Source organism: Capra hircus, chromosome 17 (genome assembly GCF_001704415.2).
Source record: "Capra hircus breed San Clemente chromosome 17, ASM170441v1, whole genome shotgun sequence".
Lineage (NCBI taxonomy): Eukaryota > Metazoa > Chordata > Mammalia > Artiodactyla > Bovidae > Capra > Capra hircus.
In genome coordinates, this window is record NC_030824.1 from 21773674 (window position 1) to 21795112 (window position 21439).

The 21439-nt window shown below is 43.2% G+C and overlaps 1 long non-coding RNA gene across 1 annotated transcript in view; it reads left to right on the forward strand.

Moving 5' to 3' along the window:
- LOC108637874 overlaps window positions 558–21439 on the forward strand; it is a 46731-nt gene continuing 25849 nt past the window's right edge. Inside the window, exon 1 of the long non-coding RNA XR_001919383.1 lies at window positions 558–754. This is a non-coding gene — a long non-coding RNA (uncharacterized LOC108637874). The remainder of the gene's footprint in view (window positions 755–21439) is intronic.

Here is a 21439-nt window from a genome sequence, read left to right on the forward strand (position 1 = left end):
CAGGGTGGGGGCGGAGCCTGGGTGGGCAGGGTGGGGGCGGAGCCTGGGTGGGGGCGGAGCCTGGGTGGGCAGGGTGGGGGCGGAGCCTGGGTGGGCAGGGTGGGGGCGGAGCCTGGGTGGGCAGGGTGGGGGCGGAGCCTGGGTGGGCAGGGTGGGGGCGGAGCCTGGGTGGGCAGGGTGGGGGCGGAGCCTGGGTGGGCAGGGTGGGGGCGGAGCCTGGGTGGGCAGGGTGGGGGCGGAGCCTGGGTGGGCAGGGTGGGGGCGGAGCCTGGGTGGGCAGGGTGGGGGCGGAGCCTGGGTGGGCAGGGTGGGGGCGGAGCCTGGGTGGGCAGGGTGGGGGCGGAGCCTGGGTGGGCAGGGTGGGGGCGGAGCCTGGGTGGGCAGGGTGGGGGCGGAGCCTGGGTGGGCAGGGTGGGGGCGGGGGGGGGGGGGGGGCGGAGCCTGGGTGGGCAGGGTGGGGGCGGAGCCTGGGTGGGCAGGGTGGGGGCGGAGCCTGGGTGGGCAGGGTGGAGCGTGGCCTGGGCGTGTCTGGGCGTGTCGGGGGTGGTCTGGTCCAGAGCCCGCGAAGTCTGGCGGCTCCTGGGAGCTGGGGGTCACCCGCAACCGCTCTAGGGGTCTGGGTGTACGGGAATTGGTCTTCCGACGGGAGGAGGGCTGGACCGGGCGCGGACATCGCAAAAGCAGCACGGCCGGTGACTCGACTGCTAGTGACGCCCTGGTGTTCCGGGAGGCGGCGGGAGACGCAGGAGCAGAAGTAAGGCGAGGGCGGGCGGCTGTGGCGCTGATACTGGCGGCTCGGGAAGCATCCGGCCTCCAGGTGCTTCTGGGAGGAGGGAACCTGAACCTGGAGTTTGTGCGGGGGATCTGGCGAGCTGGCTGTTCGCCCAGGGGCGCCAGTGGAGGGGCGTGTCCTCCTCCCTGAATGGATGGCTCCTTTCTGGAGCCCTGGGGCTTTGGGGGCGAGTTTGCCTGCTCTTGCATCTCAAGGTGGTGCCCCAGTGTCGATAAAAGGACGTGGCCAAGGGGAGAGTTCTGTGGATGGTCTCTCAACTTCCTGCCCCCGGTCAGTCAAACTGCGGTCCTGGGGTAGGCGTGTCCTCACTTCTTGCTTTACTACCTCACACGAGGGGTCCCTGCCCTGCTCCTAGTTCAGTCAACCTGTCATCACGGAAGTTGAAGAGAACTCTCATCACCTCCATCCCTACAACTGTGGGGTCATCACTTCACAGCTCCTAGATAATCCAGGTTTTTGCGCCCCTTTCTCCACAACTCTGGGGTCCCAAGAGCCAATGTTGGCCTACGGAGGAAGGCAAGGTTACAGCGCTAGTTTCTTGCCAGGAATATGGGACCACCCGGAGGCACCTGAGATTGAGATAAAAGCAGTTTGGGGGGTTCGGGTAGAGAGACTGGGGGTGGGGGGGCCTCACCTTCAAGACTCTAATAAGGCCTATGGATCTTGTAGAATTATTTGTTGGTGTTTCCCATAAGGAAAATTGCATTTCAAACCAAGTGGAGTTCAGAATCTGTAGTGCTCATAAACTATTGCTGATCTGACTCAGTTTCCAGGACTCTCATTTTAATTCTGTGTTTTACTTCCTCCTTTCCACTTTGGGGACAAAGAACACGGTTCACCATCTGTATACAGATTTTATTCATCACCGTCTTTTCTGTTCAGGAGTCTTTATGTAAGAAGTACAAAAACCTCCTTTTTCTTAGATCAGGAATCAGAAAACTACAGCCAGGGGCCAAATCCAGTCCATCATCTGTTTTGTAGATCAAGTGTTAGAATACAGTGGCACATTTTCATTGATTCATCATCTCTGGCTGCTTTCCTGCTCCAACAACTAAGCTGTGTAATTGTGACAGAGTCTTGAAATTTTCTTTTTCTTCTTCAGTCCTTAAAGTATTTGAGCTGTATGATGTAAAGCACAAAGAAATGCTGGCGAATACTTGTCTAATGAATGGATTTGTGAGTGGCAAGTGAATGGTGGCATGTGAGATTGGCTGGAGCTTCCTTTTCTGGTGTAATTATTCAGTAGGGCTGTATCTTTGCGGACCCCACCGAATCTTGTCTTCTCCTGTCTTGTCTGTCTGCTTTAGAAGATCTTTTTCAAGGAGTAAGATCGTCGTCATCGTTGTTGTTGTTCAGTTGCTAAGTTCAGTCACTAAGTTGTGTCCAGCTATTTGCGATACGATATAGCCCTCCAGGATCCTCTGTCCATGGGATTTCCCAGGCAAGAATGCCGGAATGGGTTGCCATTTCCTTCTCCAGGGGATCTTCCCAACCCAGGGATCAAATCCTTGTCCCAGGTGGATTCTTTACTGATGAGTCACCAGGGAATCCTTAGAAATTAGCAGAGGGGTTCTAGTTGGCAAGGTACTGGGGACCAACCAAGATACTTGCAAGAGGTTGCCAGGTGGCCACCGTGGCCTTACTGATCCAGATATTGGGCCTGAGAAGTCCAAATGTGATTTTCCAACTCTACACCCTCAGAAAATTATGTCTGGATACAAAACTGTGATATCTGTGGATATCTGGATCATAGGGCATATATTTTCTTACACTATTTCATCAAGTAGTAATGTTTTCAAACTCAGATAACAACTCAGATGGTGTTTATTACTTCCGTGAGAATGAATTTTGCATTCCTTTTAGAAGAAATAAGAAAGATTGCATGAGAAAAAGTAAATATATTACCAGAGTTACATAATTAGGAGATGGGCTCACATTTTTTTAAACTGTATATATTTAAAATTTTTATTTACTTATCTGTTTTTGATTGCCCTGGGTCTTTGTTGCTGCAAGAGGGCTTTCTCTAGTTGCGGCGAGTGGGGGCTACTTTCTAGTCCTGGTGCATGGGCTTTTCATTGCCGTGGCCTCTCTTGTTGCAGAGCACAAGCCCTAGCGTGTGCGGGCTTCAGAAGTTGTGCTGTGTGGACTCAGTAGTTGTGGCTTCCAGGCTCCAGAGTGCGGGCCCAGTAGTTGGGGAGCACTAGCTTAGTTGTACCGTGGTGTGTGAGATCTTCCTAGACCTGGAATCAGAACTGCGTCTTCTGCACTGGCAGGTGGATTCTTAACCACTGGACCACCCGGCAAGTCCAGGTTTTCACATTTTATGCCTCTTCCCCTCAACACTCTTCCTCCCCTTTTCCTCATTGGCCTTGCTTGTGCTGCTGGAAACATAGAAATGTTTGCTTTGGGATGCCAATGTGTGCCTATCTAATATTCCCATAATATCTATTGCATAATATTAATAAATATTGCTTATTTTATCCTTTTTGTTGAATTATGCTATCAGATGAGATGTTAAATGTAGACTCATGGGATGTGTCTGACAAAGTGAGTATATGAATATATTCCTAACAAAACATCCTGCAGAGGCTGTAATCTCTGAATTGTGACAACCTTAGGTAGAATCGTTTTAATAGAATATAACTTACAAACTGCCTGCAATACTGTGATAAGAATTTTAAAAGCTTTTCAGTGCAAAAACCCAGTGCTTTGGGTTAGAAAGGCAGAAAAAGTCTTGATTTTAAATAGTATTGTAATGAATGCTCATTGTGAGGCTGTGTGAGTAAATGAATTTGAAAATCACGTGATTATAAAGGAGGACAGAAGAGATTAGAAAAAGGAGCACATTTAAAAGTGTTCTAACAGCTAATGTCAAGCCAAAGGAAATGAGAGTCACACTAACAGGCTCCTTGTTTGGGGACTAGATACATCCAGAGAGCTTGGCAGTGGGGTTGTTCTTTATAGAAATATTGTTGTCCCTGTTTCCTTGGATATACCTGAGTATTTCTAAAAGTGGAAAAAACAGGTCAACGTATATGTGCTTCTTTAGCTGACCCAAAGATGCACAGATCTGTAGTCTGAAGAGCTGCTATAGCTAATATCAAGACCAGGGAGCATGATCATAGATGCTTATTTATGTCAAATTGTTGGAGTTATTTGTTATTTAGCCACAGCTAACTGATACACCCACATTGATCTCTACCTTCTCTTCAATACCTTATCCTTTACTCCACATACAACATGTTTTAGAAACAATTTATGCGTTACCTCACATTATTCTCTAGCTTTATTAATATATTATTTAAGACTGCAAATGAGAGAAACTCAATTGAAACTGGCTTAATGCACAGGGGCAATTCGTTAACTCACATAATAAATTCACATGGATCAAAGCGTTGAGATAATATTGTTAGGATCTTCTTTTGTTCGGCATTCTGAGGGTTTTCTTGTATTTCTTTGTAGGGGGAAGGTGAGACCCTAGAAGCTCTAAGTTTTCGTTCAACCAGATTAGTACATACTCAGAATAAATAAAAACTTTTCTTTTTCAGTAATTACAGATAGGGCACACAAAGGGCAAGCATGCCTTGAATATTGGAGTGAAATTCTTTTCAGCCCTCAAATAGCCTATTTTGTGATATTGGTGCATCTTTAAGTTGATTTGAAGGTTCTGATAGCTTACACATTGAGTGAACAGTGCTGGTAATCATGGTCTCTGAAGGAGAAAATTTAACTCTAAGACCAAAGATGGATCTGTTACTCAGATCGTGTAGCAAAGTTTTCTTAAAGTGTAAAGGGACAGAGAAAGCTTCTGACATAGACATCAGAAAGGGGCAGAAAGATTACCCATCCTCACTAGATTAAGCAGGGCATTATATACTTCTGAACTGGCTGCTGAGAAAAGGTTAAAACAATACCTCAAGGTTGTAAGGGTTTCACCTGACCCTTTCCCAAGGCATACTTCCTGAGATAACTTCAGCACAAGATTAGCCAGGGAGAATGGGTTCCAGGCAATGTCTCTGCAATGTCTCTGGGCAAGATATACTGTTGTTGTGTAATCAGGGGTACAACTCTTGAGAAATGGGTTCCCAGACAAGATTTGTTACACTTTTAATCAGTAACATATAGCCCAAGAAAAGAATTTCCATGAGCAAGACACTGGCTGTGTAATTACCAGCTCTGGACCTAAAGAAAAGCCAGTTCTTGGGTAATTGTTGCACAAGGCTTAAGGAAAGCATGAGCTAGAATGTTCACCTCCTCCTTAAAGTGCTCTAGACTCCCTGCCTAAGTTAACTCTCTTGGCTCAGTTCAGTTCAGTTCAGTCGCTCAGTGGTGTCCAACGCTTTGCGGCCCCGTGAATTGCAGCACGCCAGGCCTCCTTGTCCATCACCAACTCCGAGAGTTCACTCAGACTCACGTCCATCGAGTCGGCGATACCATCCAGCCATCTCATCCTCTGTCGTCCCCTTCTCCTCCTGTCCCCAATCCCTCCCAGCATCAGAGTCTTTTCCAATGAGTCAACTCTTCACATGAGGTGGCCAAAGTACCGGAGTTTCAGCTTTAGCATCATTCCTTCCAAAGAACACCCAGGACTGATCTTCTTTAGAATGGATTGGTTGGATCTCCTTGCAGTCCAAGGGACTCTCAAGAGTCTTCTCCAACACCACAGTTCAAAACCATCAATTCTTCAGCGCTCAGCTTTCTTCACAGTCCAAATCTCACATCCCTACATGACCACTGGAAAAACCATAGCCTTGACTAGATGGACTTTTGTTGACAAAGTAATGTCTCTGCTTTCCAATATGCTGTCTAGGTTGGTCATAACTTTACTTCCAAGGAGTAAGCATCTTAATTTCATGGCTGCAGTCACCATCTGCAGTGATTTTGGAGCCCAGAAACATAAAGTCTGACACTGTTTCCACTGTTTCCCCATTCATTTCTCATGAAATGATGGGACCAGATACCATGATCTTACTTTTCTGAATGTTGAGCTTTAAGCCAACTTTTTCACTCTCCTCTTTCACTTTCATCAAGAGGCTTTTTAGTTCCTGTTCACTTTCTGCCATAAGGGTGTTGTCATCTGCATAACTCTCTCAGTTCTTTATAATTCTGTTATGTAGCAAGCTCCACAGTGTGGCCCATGTTTCTCACAGGCCTGGAATGTCCTCAGTCACTGTCTGCTGAATGAATATCCTTGTGTGTTTCATAATCAAAGACACCGTGAGTCTGTGCCAGCAGTCAGCTTGCTGTGTGACCTGCGGTTGATCAGGCAGGGTTGCTGAGGCACTAACAAAGCTTTTGTATGAGGCAGTCCATTGCCCTGAGCTGGGTCCTCGATATCAGATGATCAGATTTTGTTGCAGGCAACACTGCAGAAGTATAAGCTCAGTGAAACCCAATTAGCAGTAGCTCTCAAGGATGCAGAGTGTAATTGCTTATTTTCCTAAATAACAGAAACACACTGTGACTTAATTACAATAGTTTCCTTGTGTAATAGAATTGGGGTGATTTCCAAGTAAGTATATCTTATATTAATGAGATTTGTTCAATCTTATTGGCGTTACTGTGAAATGCCTTCATGCTGCAGATTATTTTCTAAATTCCTCATGTCATCGGTGGAAGAAAAACATCTGATTTCCTTCTGGAGGTGAAATGTGTGTGTTTCAGAAAAGTTTCCATGCTCAACTTTCCTGGGTGACAAGACATGATTGTGCAAACAAAAGAAAGCAAAAAAAAAAAGAAAAAAATCATGTGTCTCCAAAGCATCAGTGTTCGTTTTAATATCCACCATGAAACATCCATGTATTAGGAATTTTTTCACCAGGAGTCTGGAAAGCTGAATACACCAATAGTCAAGGGTCTTAACATTTGAGACTGAACTCTGCCTCTGGGTGTCAATAGTGTTACCAAATACTACCAAAACATTGGAGTTTGGAACAGAGAAATATTATTGTATTGCCATGCAAAGAGACACGTGGTAGTTCTATGCCCCCCAAACCCCAAATTCCCTGAAAGGTTTTAGCAGAGCATTTTAAAGGCAGGATAAAGGAGGGGTGTGGTTGGTTGCTGCAAACTGCGTGGTGTAGGAATCCTTTGTTCTTGCAGTTGTCTATGTAGGTCAGGTGATGATGTTCCTGTATACCTCCAACAGTAATATTATTCTCCATTCTGCAACTTTTTATCTCTGTATGAAAGGAAAAGTGCTATACCTTTAAGGTCAGAGCCTTGAGGATCCGGTGTATTTCAGGCTCTAGGCAACATTCTTAACTTATAGCAAAAGCAATAAAATACAAAGGTGAAAGTAAAAGAAATAGATCTACTATGGAGTCAAATTTGTTCTTCCCTATTATAACATGGAGTTTCCCAAGGGTGCAGTGGTAGAAAATCTGCCTGCAATGCAGGAGATGCAGGTTTGATCCCTGGGTTGGGAAGATCCCCTGGAGAAGGAAATGGCAAAGCACTCTAGTATTCTTGCCTGAAAAATCCTGTGGACAGGGACGCCTGGGGGGCTATAGTCCATGGGGTCACAAAGAGTCAGGCATGACTTAACAACTAAACAAACAACTAAACAACAACAATTACAACACGACCTTAGACAGATATTTAACATTCCTTTCCTCCAACTGTTCACTTATAAAGTAAGTGAGACATTCAATTATTGGGTAACTCCTAGAACAAGTGGTTTTCTAGGCATTAGGAAAAGAGCAGCCCATGTGGGTAGACTAGATTCTTAATTTCTTGGAGCTTACATTCTAGCAGCAAAGACAAAAAACACATAGCTGAATGAATAAATGAATAATTAAGCAAAGGTTAATTTGATGCAAATACAATCAGAAGATATAATTGAGGTGGGGGTTGTGACTGGGAGGAGGATCAAGAAAGTTCCTCTGAGAGTGGTAACATTTGAGTGGCAATTTGAATTATAAATCATTGTTGTTTAGTCGCTCAAGTTGTGTCTGACTCTTTTGCGACCCCATGGACCCCCCTTCTCTGTCCATGGGATTTCCCAGGCAAGAATACTGGAGTGGGTTGCCATTTCCTTCTCCAGGGGATCTTTCCAACCCAGGGATCAAATCCAAGTCTCCTGCATTGCGCATGGATTATTTACCATTGAGCCACCAGGGAAGTGAGGAATGGAAAATTTGGAGTGGGAACATTCCAGGCAGACAGAATGGCACAGGGAGCCTTGAGATGGAAACTTATTGATGTCTTAAAATATCTTTAATTATATATTTCAGCCATTTCTCCTCTTGCAGAAATTTCAAAACTGTGTTCCATCTTTGGCATCATGTTTTCTCCATTGTCATGGGTTGGATTTAATTGTTCTTACCTAGACTAAGCTTTCATTCAGACAATTTCCTAATGAATTGAATGTGTCTAATTAATTAAATTGCTTATGACTCCTTCCTAGATTTTTGCAATTTGTTTTCACCATTCCCAATCTAGCACATACCTCCTTCCTGGCCAGTTTTCTAATGTGATTAGCCAGCAGACACTAAAGCATAGAGGTCAATGCAGGAGACACGGGAGACAGGTGTTCCATCCCTGGTTGGGAAGATCCCCTGGAGGAGGAAATACTCCAATATTTGTGCCCCCAAAATTCCATGGACAGAGGAGCCTGGTAGGCTACAATTCAAATGGTCGCAAAGAGTAGAATAGGACTGAGCGACTAAACAAGCAGTCTCTATAGCTTAGAGGAAGAAGAAAACGCTGCTGCTCAAACCTTACACATCCATGTATCCTGATTCCTTCCCAGTTACCAGCAATTGCCTAGGAAGTATGTCAAATTTAAAATGGTCATTCATCTAGTATTTATAGAAAGGGGTTGTGATAGGCTGGGACCTGGGACCTTTTGCTTGTAGCTGGACACTCCTTTCCTCCAGCAACAAAATACAAAGAAACAGTATGAGACTAAAAATAACTGTGTAGATGTGCAGTTGGGGGAAATTCTGAATGAAATATACAAAGAGACCAAAAAAATCCCCCCAAAACCCCCAAAACCATAAACACAACTGCCATTTTGAAGGGCCTGGAGCAAAAGCAAGATTGGTACAGAGCATGCCCCCTGCTCTCAACACCACCAAAGGGAGGGCAAACCACCTAAGCCATCCCTCCGGCCAGACCCATGGACACACCCCTGTGCTGTTCTGTGCTTAGTTGCTCGTCGTGTCTGACTCTTTGCACCCCCATGGACTGCAGCCTGCCAGGCTCCTCTGTCCATGGGGATTTTCCAGACAAGAATACTGGAATGGGTTGCCATGCTCTCCTCTGGACACACCCCTACCCTCACCCAGTGTAAGGAACAAGGTAGTCCACCCTCAGGAAGTGAGCAAGCAAGGGAACCTGTTACTTGTTCTGGCTTCCCGCTGTATAGCAGGGACCACCAGTAAAGCCTTGGCTGAATTTCTTGTCTGGCCTCTAGTCAGTTCCTATTGATTGGGGAAGGCCAAGAACCCTGGTCAGTAACAGTATGATGGCATAATGTCCCAGCACTTCTAGGTAGTATTGATAAAATCGACATTGATAAAGATGCTTAGAGTAAGGCAGCTAATACATATTCCACATGTTGATCAGATAAGTCATTGCCTCTATGAAGGAATGCATGATACTATGATGGATCCACCTGCTATCTAGAAATATATCAATCAGTGATGATGGCCAGTTCAACTCAGCCCACTCCGGAACAATCAACAAGAAAGTCAGAGTAAGGTTGCCGTCAGTTCATATCCTAGAGCCCAGTAAATGTGCTACTCCTTTTAATTCATGATTCAAAAATAAAATGCTTTGGCAACACGACAACCAGTTACTAATGGGGGTGACCTTGTGCAAAAGACAATGTAACTTTTGCATTTGCCTTAAAACAGGAGGTAATAACAGAATCTGCTTTGCAGGATCGTAAGTTTGTTGATGCATGCCACATGGTGAATATAACACCAACAAAGGACCCCTACAGTTATTATCAATTCTCATCGTACTCATCCTTGGTTGTCACCTTTTCAGTTAAAGCTCTCCTTGAATACCCAATTGAAAATAACAACTCTTAGTCATAAAAAACAATGGAATCATGTCATTTGCAGCAACATGGATGGACCTTGAGATTATCATACTAAGTGAAGTAAGTCAGACAAAGACAAATACCGTATAATATCACTTATATGTGGAATCTAAAATACAACACAAATGACCTTGTCTACGAAACAGAAACAAACTCACAGACAGAGAACAGACTTATGGTTGCTGAGGTTGTGGGAGGGTTGAGGGAGGGAAGGACTGGGATTTTAGGGTTAGCAGATGCAAACAGTTATACAGAGAATGGATTAACAGTAAGATCCTACTGTATCGTACAGTGAACTATACTCAATATCTTGTGATAAACCATAATGGAAAAGAATATGAAAAAGAATGTATAACCTGATAGCTTTGCTGTATAGCAGAAATTAATACAACATTGTAAATCAATTATACTTCAATAAAATAAATTTAAGAAAAAACAACTTGTTTTCACTCTCTATTCTCTTATCCTGCTTTATTTTGCTTCTTTTTTTTTTTTGGCGTTAATTACCATTTGACCTGCTGTATATTTATTTGATTGTGTATCTGTTTCACTGTAAAAAAACAAACAAAAAAACTTCCTGATCACTGAAGTCATCCTCCCTGAAGGATCATCCATGTCTAGGTAAGTGTGTTGCGTATAGTTGGTGCTCAGTACATACTTGTGGATTAAACAAATCAAAAGTATCACAATCAACCAGGCCTCATGGCCGAGGTTGAGCTGTAGGGACTGGCCAGTGGCTGAGTCAGGTGGATAATGCAAAGGCAATTTTTATCTCTTCTTGCTCTATTCACAGTTGGAGAATGAGCTGGAAAACAATTGGATCACTGTTTTAGGCTGTCATCTCAGGTGGCACAGTGGTAAACAATCTGTCTGCCAATGAAGGGGATGCAGGAGATGTGAGTACAATCCCTGGATTGGGAGAATCCCTTGGAAGAGGAAATGGCAACCCACTCCAGTATCTTTTCCATGGACAGAGGAGTTTTGTGGGCTACTGTCCATGGGGTCGCAAAGAGTCTGACATGACTGAGCACACACACACTCATGGACAAAACCTGTTTGAGTTTTGTAAAAATAAAGTCCTTCTGATATGCTAAGCATTATAGGTAGACTTTATTACATTATTACATGCCATAATGTGACATCAGGGAGTTTTACTATCATCTTGATCTCTGCTGAGCTGAGATTAAACAACAGCCTAGTAGACACTGGCAGGAGGCATCTAGGTTTCATGGAATTATGAACCTCCTCTCTTTCATGAGAAGAAGGGCATTAAGAAACACCTTGAATAGTTTTTCTACCCAAAGGCTGATAAATCATTATTGAAAGTGGAAAAGGAGGAATAAATAGGCAGTGGTGACTTGAAGCATCATTTCATGGCTTTGGAAGATATGACCTGTGAATCACTAATCTGGATCGTACGTTGGCCATCTGGTGTGAACAGACAACTCTGGAAAAGACCCTGATGCTGGGAAAGATTGAGGGCAAAAGGAGAAGCAGGCAGCAGAGGATAAGATGGTTAGATAGCATCACTGACTCAATGGACATGAGTTTGAGTGAACTCTGGGAGACAGTGAAGGACAGGGAAGCCTGGTGTGCTGCAGTCCATGGGGTCGCAAAGAGTTGGACACAACAACTGAACAACAGTCCTTGGAATCAGTTGAAATACCAGGCACTTTAAAAAGATGCTGAATTTAAACAGAATTTTCTGAATGTTATCTGTGGATTCTAATTTGGAACCCTTTTGTTTGTCTTATTTTGATCCAGGAAATATACACTGTCCTCTTAAGTTTATTTTCTTATAAATGAACTCATTAAAATGCAGCAAAAATTAAACAAGCTTAATTAACTTAAGCAAATGTAATATTTTCATGGATTAACTGAAGGGAATAGGACCTAACACATTTATTTGTTATGTGAATCAAACGTATTAAATGACTAGCTTAATGATCCCTCTACAAACTAATACTTTTGTTTTAATGGAAAAGAGAGTTAATCATAAAACAACTCCCTCTAGCAACATAGAATGAATAAGTCATAGCAGACTGTCTTTCTAGATAATTAAAATTCAGATTTAGCCTTTTCTTTCAGAAATGTCTTATTTGATCATTTTATTTATTTAATTTTTAAATATTCATTTATTTATTTGGTTTTGGGCTCCAAAATCACTGCAGATGGTGATTGCAGCCATGAAATTAAAAGACATTTACTCCTTGGAAGAGAAGTTATGACCAACCTAGACAGCATATTGAAAAGCAGAGACATTACTTTGCCACCAAAGTCCATCTACTCAAGTTTATGGTTTTTCCAGTGGTCATGTATGGATGTGAGAATTGGACTGTGAAGAAAGCTGAGCGCTGGAGAATTGATGGTTTTGAACTGGTGTTGGAGAAGACTCTTAAGAGTCCCTTGGACTGCAAGGAGATCCACCTGGTCCATTCTGAAGGAGATCAGCCCTGGGATTTCTTTGGAGGGAATGATGCTAAAGCTGAAACTCCAGTACTTTGGCCACCTCATGCGAAGAGTTGACTCATTGGAAAAGACTCTGATGCTGGGAGGGATTGGGGGCAGGAGGAGAAGGGGACGACAGAGGATGAGATGGCTCGATGGCATCACTGACTTGATGGACATGAGTTTAAATAAACTCCGGGAGTTGGTGATGGACAGGGAGGCCTGGGATGCTGTGATTTATGGGGTCGCAAAGAGTTAGACATGACTGAGCGACTGAACTGAACTGGACTGAATTGAACTGAGGTCTTTGTTGCGGCACATGGTATCTTGGATCTTCATTGCAGCGTGTGGGATCTTACGTCGCATAATGTGGTATCTTCACTCTTTCTTGTAGCATGCAGGTTCATTTTAGTTGCTGCACATGGCATCTTGGTTCCCTGACCAGGGATCAAACCTGGGCCCCCTGCACTGGGTGTGTGGAGTCTTAGCCACTGGATCACCAGAGAACTCCCAGATATGGAGACTGAGGATAAGGATGCAGTCCATCTCAGTGTTGTAAGCAAAAGGATAGAGGCGTATAAGGCAGCTTAGAGATGTCTTCCATACCTATCTAATATGTACGGAGGAAAGGTTCATTAAATAAGTATATAGAATACCCAGCACAGTATTTGATCCATAGCTTACAATTCATAAATGTGAATTCTTTGTTTATAAATATAGTTGACTTACAATGTTAGTTTCAGATGTACAGCAAAGTGATTCTGTCATACACATGTATATAGCTATTGTTTTCCAGATTATTTTCAATTATAGGTTATTACAAGCTATTGAGTATAGCTCCATGTGCTATACGGCAGGTCTTTTTAAAAAAATCTATTTTATATGTAGTAGTGTGTATCTGTTAATCTCAAACTCCCGATCTATCCCTCTCCCCCCTTTCCCCTTTGTTAACTGTAAGTTTGTTTTCTATGTCTGTCGAACATTAGTTCTTTTAATTAGTTCCAACTGCCAGAAGTCCATAGTTTTTAAATAGATGTTGGACCAAGAAGAAAGACTGAAGAAATAATCTTAATTCTCCCAGGACCTTCCTTTGTGATGATGAAAAGAAAAGAAATTGATTTTTTTTTCCTTTTGGTGCCAAGCAGATTGTTGGAGTTAAAGGTCTACAAAGCATTGTAATGTCATTTGCATTTATTAATTTAATAGTTAATCATTAATTAAACTTTATCCAATACTGCTTTCATAAAACTTGAGTATAAAATTGCTGCAAATGGATGGAGCTATGGTTTTTAGACTGATAATGTAAAAATGTCATTTATCTGCCTGTCTTATATGTCAACGGCAATCCATTTGGGTTAAGATTTGGAGAGAGTGGTAATAAAAATGGAGTTTTAAAATATGATAATATGAGCCTATTTAGCTTTCTAACAACAAGTAAAAGGAAACAAAAGGAATAATGTTGGAAAATAGTTATAAAAATTGAGAGCTTAATGGACAGGTCCGGATGCCAGTTGAAACCTACTTCTTAGCATCTCCTGCTGTTTAAAGCCTGATTTTTCTCACAAATATCCCCAAGTTGATTAGAAAATATCTGAGAATTCAATCTAATTACATGCACTGTTTTAGGACTTGGAAATGATTCATCTGGAACGTAATAAAGTTTAATCTTCCTCTTCACCCAAATTAATACTTGTTGATGGAGGGGAACTTACCATATGTGGAAAGATGAGTATATTTCAGAAGAGGCTTCTGCTTACAATGAGACTCAAGAAGCCATTATTCTAATTCAGATTTACTATCTTCTTCACCAGAACTGATCTTTCTTCATCCACACACAAATGATAATTTATGTCCTAATGGTCTGAATTGCTGACTGCCCATTGAGCTTAGAATTCAACCTGAGTTGCTATCCTTCTTTATAGAATGATATATATTTTACTATGATTTAGAAGTGGCTGAGTGTATTATAAAATGTTTTAAATGTGAAAAAGCATCTCCTCTTAATTTAAACATCTTGTCAGGAGAAAACTGAGCCAACAAGGTAGTAAAATAATGTAATTATTCTGATTTATGGTACATATTCTTTCCTATTTAATCTGTTCTCTTGCCTTCTGAGAAGAATTCTGGAAAAGTATTTAGCTAAAATAAGTAACTCTTAACTCCACTTGATTTATCTTTCTCTGTAAAATCCATATATATTTTTTCTACTAGGATCTGAATTTATTTTTTCCTTTTTGGGGCAAGATTTATTGGGGGGCGTGTCTTATATTTCCTTAGTTGAGCTAATATTGATCAGCTAATAAGCACTGAGTGGAAATTCAAACATAATCACATGGGCATTCTGGACTTTTGATTCCTTTTAAAGTGAATATAGCAGTAATTTGCTCTCATTGATTGATGGGGACTGGAAAGTTTGGATAAATAACTCTTTACTCCAGTGTAGACGGGGGCTGGATCCTTGAAAATTTGAAAATACTCCACAATGGCCCAAAAGTGGAGGGATGATTTTGTTTCTGAGCTCACCTTGGATGAAGCAACACAGTACTTTAAGCAGATCACATTGAAGGGGTAGAAATGAAAAGAGAAACATCTTTTTCTGCGAAATAGGGTCAGCCTAAAAAGAGAACGCCAAAGACAGCTGTCAAGATGGAAATCAATCCAAGTTTGTTTTTTTTTTTTAAATAGAGTGGCAGAAAGTTACAGGAAAAGGAGGCCAGTAACCAAGGAGGAGCAATCATCTTTCTGACTGAAAGTGGTCCGTTGTCGAGAGAATCTTGGGATCCATAGTTAATGAAGTCACCCTCCCCACCCCCCTACAGGACCAGTGCACTGAATGGTTATCTTCAGCACATTTGTCAGAACTGTGATCTGCCAATTAAGACCAGCGATGACAGCTCAGTCTTTTATCTGTCTCCAGACATCCCCTCCAAAGGCTTCTGTTTAAATGTGTGTTAGCTTGCTCCCTGCAGCATCCTCCAAATATCACTTTCTAGCTCTTAGGCAGCTAATTAGACAGATCTGATGTCTGGCTGCACGTGTGTGAGTTCTTCCCCGACCTGCCTCCCACGTTGTGACATGGGCCGGGGCTTGCAACGAAAGGAGAGAGGTTGGCACCTGCTTGTTTGTCTTCAGACTTGGATGAGTCTCCTTGTGTGTGTTGTGTGTGCTGTCTGTATTGGTTTGTGTACTCAGGATATCTTGGCCGACTTTCCGTGTCAGTGGGGTAGTGCTTCCTCATATGTTTAAAACTGTTGAATAATACTCCAGATTGGATATTTAGCCACATTTCTGATTTGAGGATGAAAAACAGGTTTTTGTTTCATAGGCTAATTGGTTGCACTCAGGAGCATTGTGGTGAGAAGAATTCTGAAGACAAATCTGGTCCCTGATGGAAAGAGTGCCATCCTGTGCTGGGGTTGATTAGCAGTGTCTGCCTTGAGTGCAGGTGTGGAGTGGATACTGGATGCTGTGATTGATTAGCAGTGTCTGCATTGAGTGGAGGAGTGGAGTGGATACCAGATGTGTCATGTCCTGGCTTTCTTGATAGGGATGGACACCTTTGCCTTCCAAATTCCCACTGAGCCTGCAGATACAGATCTTCACAATGATCATGAACAATAAAGTGTCACATTCGGTAATGTGGTTAATTTCTATTTATTAGGACAACAAATAGGTTCTTATCTTTGAAAATTGCCTTTGATGAACTCTCAATACACAAGATCTTACAGGTCTGTTTCCCAATGCCCCTTTGGCCATTTTTGTTTGAGACTGTCACCCCATGAGAGTCTGCTGCTCTATGGCTGTTGGTTTCCAGTATAAACTTGGGGAACTTTGATCCTTTATGCTTTTGCATAAATTAAAATGAGCAGCACACTTTGGTTTACACTGTCTGGATACTGCGGACTAATCAGCCCCGCTTCTAAGATGCTCAAAACAAGACAACCACATCCAGGTGTTACCTCAGCACAGGACTACCGACAAGCATCTTCAGTAAACTTGCTACTGTGATGGCCACATAACAGGACTTATATGCTATGTCATTTCCTAGCACACACTCAAAAATATAGAAATACAAAATAACTCATCCCAGAGAGCAGATGGAAGACAGCAAAATGCAAAAGAAGGGGAAAACCAACTCTAAAATGTTCAATTCAGAGGGTTTTGGGAACCCCTTTGAGGATGTGTGGTTTCTTAAGGTGGATTGGAAAAATAGACCCAGCTAAGCAAATCCAGAGAGAAACTGCTGTTTGTCAGCCAGTAATAGAATCCTGGCTGTTTCTGTGGCAAGAATGGGGCATGACAAATTTTTGAAGGTTCTGCCAACACCTCTAATATTTTTGATCCTTTATTGTATTTTATCACCAGATATTGAATATTGTCCCCTGAGCTCTACAGTACGATCTTGTTGTTTCTCCATTCTGTAGATAATAGTTTGTATCTGCTGACCCCAAACTCCTAATCCTTTCCTCCTTTCCCACCCTCCCCCTCCCCCTGTCCCTGCGCTGGCAGCCACAAATGTGTTCTCTATGTCTGTGAGTCCATTTGGGGAATTAATTTTTATTCAAATTTATGAGGAGATCAAGAATCCAGATAACACTGTTGAACTTTTGCTCCTTTGAAAGATGAAGTGGGTCATTTATGGTGAAGCCTCAGCAGTCACTCGGTGTAACTTCTATTGAGGCTGCAATTCTGGTCCCAGGGAGGGACTGTGGGCCTCGCCTTGGGACAGTGAGACTGTTAGTGTCACATTAAGGTAACGTGGATGAGACATAGGCTCTAGACTGCCTGTGTGCCCAGCGACCCCATGGACTGCAGTGCGCCAGGCTCCTCGGTCCCTGGGGTTTCCCAGGCAAGACTACTGGAGTGGGTTGCCATGCCCTTCTCCCGGGGATCTTCCTGACCCAGGGGTCGTATCTGCATCTCTTATGTCTCCTATGTTGCAGGCAGATTCTTTATCGCTGAGCCACCAGGGAATCACAGTAGTGATTGCTAAGAGGGAGGGGAGGTGAGGAAGGGATGTATTGGGATTTGAGGGTTAGCAGATAAAAACTCGGAGAAGGCAGTGGCACCCCACTCCAGTACTCTTCCCTGGAAAATCCCATGGACAGAGGAGCCTGGTAGGCTGCAGTCCATGAGGTCACTAGGAGTCAGACACTTTCACTTTTCACTTTCATGCATTGGAGAAGGCAATGGCAACCCACTCCAGTGTTCTTGCCTGGAGAATCCCAGGGACGGGGGAGCCTGGTGGGCTGCCGTCTATAGGGTCACACGGGGTCGGACATGACTGAAGCGACTTAGCAGCAGCAGCAGCAGCAGATGCAAACTATCATATATAGTGTATAAGCTACAAGGTCCTACTGTGGAGCACAGAGAACTATATTCAATATCCTGTGACAAATAATGGAAAAATACAAATATACATATATATATATATGTATAGCTAAGTCACTTTGCTGTACAGCAGAAATTAGTGCAACATTGTAAATCAACTACACTCCAATAAAATTAAAAAAAAAAACATAAAGCAGATAATGTGAATGTATCTTTGCAGACACTTTTGGTCAGTCAGTCTGCTGTAGGTTTTACCCCTCAGGTAAAGATCATGTGTAAAAACTCTGATACCCTTTAGGGAAGTGCCCTAGTCAAGATTAGATGAAGGAACCACTAGACTTTTTAAAAAATCCATTCTGAAAATCTCTGCTTTTAAAATTTGATTTATTTATTGGCCATGCTGTGCAGGCATATGGGATCTTAGTTTCCCAACCAGGAATCAAACCCATGACCCTGCATAGGGAGTCTAGTCAGTCTTCCCTGAACCACCAGGGAAGTCCCTGTAGGCTTTTATCTTCCTTTATAATTCAAATGACTTTTTAAAAAGTTTCTTTTTAACTTATTTATTTTTTAAAATTGGAGAATAATTACTTTACAACATTGTGATCGCTTTTCCCATACATCAACGTGAATCGGCCATCGGTGCGTGTCCCCTCCACCTTGAACCCCCTCCCATCTCCCTCCCCACCCCATCCCTCCAAGTTGTCACAGAGCACCAGCTTTGGGTACCCTGAATCATGCATAAAACTCACACTGGTTATCTGTTTTACATATGGTAATGTATATGTTTCAGTGCTCTTCTCACAAATCAACCCACCCTCTCCTTCCCCCACTGAGCCCAAAAGTCTGTTCTTTTAACGTCTGTGTCTCCTTTGCTGTTTTTAATTGAGAGCAGAGAAAAGGGACAGGAAAGCTTGGAAAAGACTCAGAAAAAGGCTGTGGAGGACCTCCGGGCGGACTTGACTGCCTTTCCGGATCTCTCTAGAATCATCTTGCTTCTGGAAAATATTTACCTTTGGCTGATGAGGCAGCGCGTTCACGGATGGTGACTGCAAGGCCCGATTTCTCTCCAGGGGTGGGCAGCTTGCAGATGGAGCCACTTACTCAGTGCAATGAGCCGCCCAAGCCGTAGGAAACCTAATGGGACGGAACATGGTCTAATTTTCCAGGAGAGCCAGGCAGCCACCCTGTGATTTGACATCCAATCAGAGTTCCCATTTGGGGCTCCCTGGTGGGCCGTTCAAGATTCCCGATGAAGAGGCAGCTTTGTAAAACCAAGTAAAACCAAGCTTGCTTCGGCAGGGAGCTGCCTCTGGGTGTGTAAGATTGCCCCTGTGATCTGCTTGTTAGATGTCCGTTTGCCTGACTCTGCCCCCACTCTGACCAGCCAAGGAATGAAGGTGCCAGGAGCCCTGAAACAGATTCCCACAGATTTGTAAATATTTCTGCTGCAAGTCTTCCCTGGTGGCTCAGACAGTGAAGAATCTGCCTGCCAATGCCAAGAGCTAGGTTCAGTCCCTGGGTTGGGAAGATCCCTTGGAGAAGGGAATGTCTACCCTCTCCACTATTCTTGCCTGGAGAATCCCATGGACAAAAGAGCCTGGAAGACTGCAGTCCATAACATCACAAAGAGCTGGGCAGGACTGAAGGGGCTTAGCACACATACACATACGCTGGGACTAAGCAGCTGAAGCCTGGGAGCTGCAGCTCCCTGCAGACAGGACTGAGCCCTCCAGGGGTCATGGGGATAATGACGCCTCATGAGCGTTGTGCTGGGTTGCTCATTTTACAGGTGCTGCCACTGAGGCAGAGTTTAAGGAACTTGCCAAGGTCAGACATGGGGTGAGCAGAATCTGCATCAGCGACTACATTTCCATCATCACACCACGTCAACACAGCCTACCCAGACCAGCTTCACTCGCTCACCCACCTGCTTCATCTTGAAGGCAGAGTATTTATTTCTGCCTCCAGCACTGGGCATTCAAAGGCAGAGAGTTCACAGACTATCTTATTTAGATGAAGACCTTGGAGGTCCTTAATCAATTTTATTAAAAAAAAAAGATCTATTTATTTATGTCTTTGCTGGGTCTTTGTTGCTGCATGCAGGCTTTCTCTAGTTGCAGAGAGTGGGGGCTACTCTCTAGCTGCGGTGTGCTGGCTTCTCATTGCCGTGGCTTTTCCTTGTAGAGCATGGGCTCTAGCACACACAGGCTTCAGTAGTTGCAGCTTGCAGGTTCAGTAGTTGGGATGCAAGGGCTTAGTTGCTTAGTTGCCCTGTGGCATGTGGGATCTTAGGTCCTGGACCAGAGATCAAATCTGTATCCTCTGCAGGTGGATTCTTAACCACTGGACCACCAAAGGAAGTCCCTTAATTTTAACCTCTGATTTCCAGGTCCTTATCCTGCTTTTCCCAAGTTTCATAGAGAATGTACTAGTCCTCACTCACCCAGTCAAGAACTGAACAACCAGGTAACTTGCATCTCCAGAGGCCTGGCTTTTTCCTGGCTAACATTTGCCTTCCAGTGTGGAAAAGAAAGACCTCTAGGATGGGAGCTTTACTATTTATAGTCTCATGGGCCATCACAGTGTCATCATCTCGGACAGGACATGCACCCTCTCATCCGGGGGGCCCATTCATTTCAGATGACCCACAATTACGAGTCATTTGGCAGAAACCACTTGCATTTCTCACTTAACTCTCAATTCACTGCCTGTCTACTCAGCTTTCTCCCACAGGCAGTGGCTGGTCTGATCCCTCAGCCATTGCTGCATGACATCCACTCACAGGGCTGCATTTGTGAAGCTAATAACAAGCATCTAATATGGTGGAATGGGTGGTTGGCCAGTGGATGCGTGAACGGAAAAAAGATGCTGGACATCATTAGCCATTAAGAAAATGCATGTTAACGCCATAGTGAGACACCACTCCACAGCCTTCAGAATGGCTACAGTTTAAGAAAAGATACCATTCCAAGTTGGTGAGGACGGGGAGGGATGGGAACTTTCTGCTGGGGTAAGGGTAGAATGATACAGCCATTTGTGTGTTTTTAAATGTTATTGAAGTCTAATTGAGTTACAGTGTTGTATTTAATTTCTGCTATAAATAAATGATTCAGTTATGCGTATATATATTTCATATTCTTTTCCATTATGGTTTATCACAGGATATTGAATATAGTTCCCTGTGCTACACAGTAAGACCTTGTTTTTTATCCATCCTATATATATACACTGGCTTACATCTGCTAACACCAACCTCCCAGTTATTCCCTTCCCTACCCCCACCTTGGCAATGAGTCTGTTCTCTACATCTATGAGTCTGGTTTTGTTTCATAGATATGTTTATTTGTGTTATATTTTGGAATACACATATCAATTATGTATGGTATTTGTCTTTTTCTATACTTACTTACTATAATAATCTCTAGGTCCATCATGTGGCTGCAAATGGCATTATTTCAATTTTTTTTGGCTAAATAATATTCCATTGTATATACGTACCATATGCTCTTTATCCATTCATCTGTTGTTGGACATTTTGGTTATTTCTATGTCTTGGTTATTGTAAATAGTGCACCACTTTGGAAAATGACTGTTTTGTCTTTTTCAGTTAAATATACACCTACTCTATGATCTAGTCTTTCTATTTCTATATATTTACCTAAGAGAAATGAAATGGGCTATCCATATGAAAACTTATTCATGAATATTGATAGCAGCCTGTTTGCACTTGCCAAAACCTGGAAAAAACACAAACACCCATCAGCAGGTGAATAGATAAACAAGCAGTGGTGTATTCATACAGGGAAATGCAA